This window comes from Mobula birostris, chromosome 21 (genome assembly GCF_030028105.1).
Source record: "Mobula birostris isolate sMobBir1 chromosome 21, sMobBir1.hap1, whole genome shotgun sequence".
NCBI lineage: Eukaryota > Metazoa > Chordata > Chondrichthyes > Myliobatiformes > Myliobatidae > Mobula > Mobula birostris.
Genome location: NC_092390.1, coordinates 3,000,505 through 3,008,783, shown reverse-complemented (window position 1 = coordinate 3,008,783; position 8,279 = coordinate 3,000,505).

The window sequence follows — 8,279 nt, the reverse complement described above, 5'->3', positions numbered from 1 at the left end:
GGACAATGTTTCCCACCCTCTACATGCCACCTTGGCTGAACAGAGGAGCACTTTTAGTAATAGACTAAGACAACTGTGCTGCTCCAAAGAGTGCTATATGAGGTCATTCTTACCCTCGGCCATTAGGCTCTATAATGAGTCAACCTATAGCCGGGGAAGTGATGATCTCCTCCTGTTTGACTGTTGGAGGTAACTTACCTTTTTTCTTTCTTACTTTTCTTCTAATATTTTGTATATCTGTGCACTTGTAATGCTACTGTGACACTGTAATTTCCTTTGGGATCAATAAAGTATCTATCTACTTATCCTATTTTCTTGAAATTAAGGCCCTCATTCCACTTTGCTCCCTAATTACCTTTTTTCTTTTGTGGGTAAAGGTTCCTGTCAGAAGACGTTCACATCATAACTGACAATCTCACATCTAAGCCCGTGGCTCTTATGATTGAGCCTCTCGTGTCTTGTTATGGTCTTCAAGTGCCAAGACATAGGAAAGAAAACTTAATTAGATTTATTACACTGGGAAGATCTCCTGGTGACCACCCATTTCAATTTGACTTCACATTTCTATTTTGACATGTCCGTCCGTGACCACCTCCACTGCCGTGATGAAGCCAAGCTCAGGATGGCAGAGCACCAATTCGTATTCTGTCTGGGTAACCCCTCATCTGATGGCATGAACATCCGTTTTGCTAACATCTCATAATTACTCCCACTTTCGCTCTTTTTCTATTCCCCCCTCCTCCCCCAGATACATCCACCTTCCCCCTCAGCTGGTCTGACCTTTCTCCTGCTAGTTTTTACTCCTTCCCCTCCCCCAGGTACTTATTCTCGCTTTTGCTCTTTTCCTTCATTCCTGATGAAGGGTCTTGGCCCAAAATCTTGACTATTTATTCCCCTATAGATTATCATAAATAAAATCAGTGGAAGCTGATTATGTTTAAGAAAATTGTGACAACTCATTTATTGTATTCCAAACACCAAAGAAATACTTTATGTAATTACGTCATCACGTCAGAGCAGCCTCTTAAAGTGAACCCCAACTCAATGTCAGTGGCTGTGAGTTATGTATGTTTCTGCAAATTATATTACCCTACACAAGAACACCTCCCTCCCCCCAGAATTCATGAAAGCCTGTCTGGAGCCCGGCTCGGGTCCTGTATTCCATGGATGGAGAGGCCTCTGGCTCATCTAGAGGTATGTTGACATGCTCATGGACTACATTGTGGGCTACAGGAGGAATGGAGACAGGCTAGCTCCTATTGACATCAATGGATCTGGAGTTGAGAGGGTGAACAGCTTTAAATTTCTCAGCATACGCATCAACAAGGATCTCCCGTGGCCTGTACACCCCAGCTGTGTGATGAAAAAGGCACAACAGCACCTCTTTCACCTCGGACAGTTGAAGAAGTTTGGTATCGGTCCCCAAATCCTAAGGACTTTCTCCAGGGGCACAAATGAGAGCATCCAGACTGGCTAAATTACTGCCTGGTATGGGAACTGTACCTCCCTTAATCGCAGGATTCTGCAGAGAGTGGTGCGGACAGCCAAGCACATCTGTAGATGTGAACTTCCCACTATTCATGGCATTTACAGAGACAGGTGTGTAAAAAGGGCCCAAAGGATCACTGGGGACCTGAGTCACCCCAACCATAAACTGTTCCAGCAGCTACCATCTGGGAAACGGTAAAGTAAAGTAAAGGCATCCGTTAGTCTTGCGAGACCATGGATCTGCGCCTGGTCTTCACTCTCCAGGGCGCAGGCCTGGGCAAGATTGTATGGAAGACCAGCAGTTGCCCATGCTGCAAGTCTCCCCTCTCCACAACACCAATGTTGTCCAAGGGAAGGACATTAGGACCGATACAGCTTGGCACCAGTGTCGTCACAGAGCAATGTGTGATTAAGTGCCTTGCTCAAGGATACAACATGTTGCCTCGGCTGGGGCTCAAACTCACGACCTTCAGGTTGCTAGTCCAATGCTTTAACCGCTTGGCCATGTGGGAAACAGTACCGCAGCATAAAAGCCAGGATCAACAGGCACCTCTTGCCCATCCTCTGGGTCCCCCCCGCCCCTTGTCTTTCTTCCTGGGCCTCCTGTCCCATGATCCTCTCATATCCCTTTTGCCAATCGCCTGTCCAGATCTTGGCTCCATCCCTCCCCCTCCTGTGTTCTCCTATCATTTTGGATCTCCCCCTCCCCCTCCCACTTTCAAATCTCTTACTCTTCCTTCAGTTAGTCCTGACGAAGGGTCTCGGCCTGAAACGTCGACTGCACCTCTCCCTACAGATGCTGCTTGGCCTGCTGCGTTCACCGGCAACTTTGATGTGTGTTGCTTGAATTTCCAGCATCCGCAGAATTCCTGTTGTTTGTGTTTAAATTCACTACTACGAAGCCTCTTCCGGTGATGCCTACACCAAAGAAGTTTAGATCCTCTCTTCGACGGGAGTTCAGTGAAACCATCTCTCACTGCTCCCCATCTGTAATTTCTTCGGCTCTTCAACTTTTCGACCACACTTTGACTCAGACTCGCTATCACAGCCATATATCCTTTCTTGGAACGTGCCTCCGTCGCCAACTTACTCCAGTTGGCTTTAGGATTCGTTTCCGAGCCTCTCAATTTGGATCTTCTGAGGATCCCAGGTACTCACATTTTATTGACTCTGCCTCTCGCCGCTTCTCCCGTCAAGCTCTGAAGGCGACTCTCTCCACCATGAGGAGGTACTTGGTGTCCCTATCCCAGACCCTTCCACACCTTCGGAACACTTTCTTCGCCGTCTGTAATGGTCCTACCCGTTATTTCGTCCTCTGTCGGATTCACGCCTGCAATCGCCGTTTTTTTGACTTTGTCATGTTAGGCAAAGATCGCAAGATCCTACATCTACGGACTCCAGAGCCTGCCGGCCCTGAAACTAGCAGGCATGAACTTCAGATTGCCTCTGCCATTGATCTCGCCGGCTCCAACACCTCAGGGCATATTCAAAACCCAGACTCCAGCAACGACCATGGACACATTCACAGCGATTGCGCAACCACCAACTGCGACTCCAGCCTTGAACTCCAGGCCGGGTCTTTATGTGCTGCTGTTGTGACTCCCGTCTCCCCTTTCCCCACCACCACTCCGCAGCCCCGTCTTCCTCAGATCCCACCGTCAACTCCTGGGCCCTCAGAGGCTCCATCTTCCTCTCACCCCAACCCTCCCCTCTCCACTGACACCCCCAGCCTCCCCCCTCCCCCCTCTGATCTGAGCTCTCATCCGTGCCGGGTCTTTACCATCCCCTCCGACCTTCAACTGTCGGAGGCAGAACGCTCTGTCCTCAGTAAGGGCCTCACCTTTGCCCCCCTTTGCCCACACCTCAGCGAGTTCCGTGTTCGCCATGATGCGGAACTCTTCTTCCGCCGTCTCCGTCTCCAAGCCTACTTCTTCAGCAAGGACTCTTCCACCCCCACCGATGACCCCTTCTCCCGTCTTCAACCCTCCTCTTCTTCATGGACACCCCGCTCTGGTCTTCTGCCTGCTCTGGATCTCTTTATCGCTAATTGCCGACGGGACATCAACCGTCTCGACTTCACCGCACCTTGTCCCCATTCCAACCTCACTCCTTCGGAACGCTCTGCTCTCCACTCCCTCCGCACTAATCCTAACATTATTAAACCCGCCGATAAGGGGGGTGCTGTTGTAGTCTGGCGTACTGACCTCTACCTTGCCGAGGCACAGCGACAACTCGCGGATACCTCCTCTTATTTACCCCTCGATCGTGACCCCACTAAGGAGCACCAGGCCATTGTCTCCCACACCATCACCGACTTTATCCGCTCAGGGGATCTCCCATCCACTGCTACCAACCTTATAGTTCCCACACTCCGCACTTGCCGTTTCTACCTCCTACCCAAGATCCACAAACCTGCCTGTCCAGGTAGACCCATTGTTTCAGCTTGCTCCTGCCCCACCGAACTCATTTCTGCATACCTCGACACTGTTTTATCCCCCCTTGTTCAATCCCTTTCTACCTATGTTGGTGACACTTCTCACACTCTTAAACTTTTCGATGATTTTAAGTTCCCTGGCCCCCACCGCTTTATTTTCACCATGGATGTCCAGTCCTTATATACTTCCATCCCCCATCAGACCTAATCAGTTCCCCTCTACCACCACCCTGCTCCGTCTAGCGGAATTAGTCCTCACTCTTAATAATTTCTCCTTTGGCTCCTCCCACTTCCTCCAAACTAAAGGTGTAGCTATGGGCATCCGTTTGGGTCCTAGCTATGCCTGCCTTTTTGTTGGGTTTGTGGAACAATCTATGTTCCGTGCCTATTCTGGTATCTGTCCCCCACTTTTCCTTCGCTACATCGACGACTGCATTGGTGGTGCTTCCTGCACACATGCAGAACTCGTTGACTTTATTAACTTTGCCTCCAACTTTCACCCTGCCCTCAAGTTTACCTGGTCCATTTCCGACACCTCCCTCCCCTTTCTAGATCTTTCTGTCTCTGTCTCTGGAGACAGCTTATCCACTGATGTCTACTATAAGCCTACTGACTCTCACAGCTATCCTGACTATTCCTCTTCTCACCCTGTCTCTTGCAAAAACGCCATCCCCTTCTCGCAATTCCTCCATCTCCGCCGCATCTGCTCTCAGGATGAGGCTTTTCATTCTAGGACGAGGGAGATGTCTTCCTTTTTTAAAGAAAGGGGCTTCCCTTCCTCCACTATCAACTCTGCTCTTAAGCGCATCTCCCCCATTTCACGTACATCTGCTCTCACTCCATCCTCCCGCCACCCCACTAGGAATAGGGTTCCCCTGGTCCTCACCTACCACCCCACCAGCCTCCGGGTCCAACATATTATCCTCCGTAACTTCCGCCACCTCCAACGGGATCCCACCACTAAGCACATCTTTCCCTCCCCCCCTCTCTCTGCATTCCGCAGGGATCGCTCCCTACACAACTCCCTTGTCCATTCGTCCCCCCCATCCCTTCCCACTGATCTCCCTCCTGGCACTTATCCTTGTAAGCGGAACAAGTGCTACACATGCCCTTACACTTCCTCCCTTACCACCATTCAGGGCCCCAAACAGTCCTTCCAGGTGAGGCAACACTTCACCTGTGAGTCGACTGGGGTGATATACTGTGTCCGGTGCTCCCGATGTGGCCTTTTATATATTGGCGAGACCCGACACAGACTGGGAGACCGCTTTGCTGAACACCTACGCTCTGTCCGCCAGAGAAAGCAGGATCTCCCAGTGGCCACACATTTTAATTCCACATCCCATTCCCATTCTGACATGTCTATCCACGGCCTCCTCTACTGTAAAGATGAAGCCACACTCAGGTTGGAGGAACAACACCTTATATTCCATCTGGGTAGCCTCCAACCTGATGGCATGAACATCGACTTCTCTAACTTCCGCTAAGGCCCCACCTCCCCCTCGTACCCCATCTGTTACTTATTTTTATGCACACATTCTTTCTCTCACTCTCCTTTTTCTCCCTCTGTCCCTCTGAATATACCCCTTGCCCATCCTCTGGGCCCCCCCCCTTGTCTTTCTTCCCCGACCTCCTGTCCCATGATCCTCTCGTATCCCCTTTGCCAATCACCTGTCCAGCTCTTGGCTCCATCCCTCCCCCTCCTGTCTTCTCCTATCATTTTGGATCTCCCCCTCCCCCTCCCACTTTCAAATCCCTTACTCACTCTTCCTTCAGTTAGTCCTGACGAAGGGTCTCGGCCTGAAACATCGACTGTACCTCTTCCTAGAGATGCTGCTTGGCCTGTTGTGTTCACCAGCAACTTTGATGTGTGTTGCTTGAATTTCCAGCATCTGCAGAGTTCCTGTTGCTCAACAGGCTCCAGGACAGCTTCTTCCACCAGACCATCAGACTGATTAACTCACGCTGATCTGAGTGTATTTCATTGTTACATTGACTGTTCTGTTTATTATAAATTATACTTTGTACTTTATTGTCACCAAACAATTGGTACTAGAACGTACAATCATCACAGCGATATTTGATTTCTGCGCTTCCCACTCCCTGGATTACAAATATTAAATATTAAAAATAGTAAAAATTAGGAAATATTAAAAGTTAAATTATAAATCATAAATAGAAAATAGAAAAATAGAAAGTAAGGTAGTCCAAAAAAACCGAGGGGCAGGTCCGGATATTTGGAGAGTACGGCCCAGATCCGGATCAGGATCCGTTCAGCAGTCTTATCACAGTTGGAAAGAAGTTGTTTCCAAATCTGGCCGTATGAGTCTTCAAGCTCCTGAGCCTTCTCCTGGAGGGAAGAGGGATGAAACGTGTGTTGGCTGAGTGGGTCGTGTCCTTGATTATCCTGGCAGCACTGCTCCGACAGCGTGCGGTGTGAAGTGATTCCAAGGACGGAAAATTGTTTTGTGTGATGTGCTGCGCCGTGTTCACGATCTTCGGCAGCTTCTTTCGGTCTTGGACAGGACAACTTCCATACCAGGTTGTGATGCACCCTAGAAGAATGCTTTCTATGGTGCATCTATAAAAATTAGTGAGGGTTTTAGGGGACAGGCCAAATTTCTTTAGTTTTCTCAGGAAGTAAAGGTGCTGGTGGGCCTTCTTGGCAGTGCACTCTGCTTGGTTGGACCAAGTCAGGTCATTTGTGATATTGACCCTGAGGAACTTAAAGCTTTTGACCTGTTCCACTTGCGCACCACCGATGTAAATTGGGTTGTGCGGTCCGCTACTCCTTCTGAAGTCAACAACCAATTCCTTCGTCTTGCTGACGTTGAGGGATAGGTTATTGTCTTCACACCATGCCACCAGGTTCTTAATTTCCTCTCTGTACTCAAACTCATCATTACCTGAGATACGGCCTACAATTGTTGTGTCATCAGCAAACTTATATATTGAGTTTGATGGAAATTTGCTACACAATCATGGATGTACAGTGAGTACAGCAGGAGGCTGTGTACACAGTCTTGTGGGGCACCGGTGATCAGAGTGATTGTAGAGGAGAGCTTGTCCCCTATTTTTACAGCCTGGGTCCTGACTGTGAAGAAGTTGAAGATCCAGCTGCAGATCTGGTGCTAAGGCCCAGGTTCCGGAGCTTAGGAATCAGTTTATTTGGAATGATGGTATTAAAGGCAGAGCTGTAGTCAATGAAAAGGAGCCTTACATATGCGTCTTTATTCTCCAGGTGTTCTAAGGAGGAATGCAGGGCCAGAGAGATGGCATCTGACATTGACCTATTGCTCCGGTAGGCGAATTGCAAAGTGTCGAGGTTGACCGGTAGGCTGTGGTTGATGTGTGCCCTAACCAATCTCTCGAAGCACTTCATATAGCAATTGATGTCAGAGCCACAGGTCGAAAGTCATTCAGGCATGCCACCTTGCTCTTCTTCGGCACTGGGATTATCGTTGCCTTCTTAAAACACGAGGGGATCTTAGACTGAAGCAAGGAGCAGTTGAAGATGTCAGCAAACACTCCAGTTAGCTCGCTTGCACAGGCCCGGAGAACCCGTCCTGGAACACCATCCGGGCCCGTCGCCTTCCTTGGATTTATCTTCAGGAAGACCCTTCTAACGTCCTCCTCGGTGACGATGAATCTCGATGCCACCAGGTCCGGTTCATCCAGAGGGAGCGGACGCTCCTCTTCTGTTCGAATCTCGCGTAGAATATGTTAAGTTGGTCAGGAAGAGAAGCGCCACAGTTATTGATATTCCCAGCCTTTGCGCCCAGTGATCTCATTTAGACCCTGCCATAGTCTACTGGCATCCTTCTGGTTAGCCTGGGCTTCCAACTTGGCTCGATATTGCCTCTTGGCACCCTTAATGGCTTTCCGGAGTTTACGCCTGGATTCCGTGTAGCGACTGGTATCCCCGAACTTAAAAATCACAGCTCTAGCCTTTAAAAAGGACTTGACCTCATAATTCATCAAAGGTTTCCAGTTAGGGAATACCCAGATTGTTTTGCGAGACACACAGTCCTCTGTGCATTTCCAAATAAAGTCCGTGACAGCTGAGGCATTCTCATCGAGGTTAGCTGCCTAGTCCTTGAATACTAACCAGTCCACCGATTCAAAGCAGTCACGGAGGACCTCATCTGTTTCCTCTGTCCAACGCGACACTACTTTTGACACCGTGACCTCCCGCTTCAGTTTCTGTTTGTAAGCCGGGAGGAGGAGTACGGCCTGATGGTCTGATTTTCTGAAGTGAGGTCGTGGGACGGAACGGTAGGCATCCTTGACTGTTGTGTAGCAGTGGTCAAGTATATTCGGGCCTCTAGTGGGGCAGGAGACATGTTAGTATAATTTT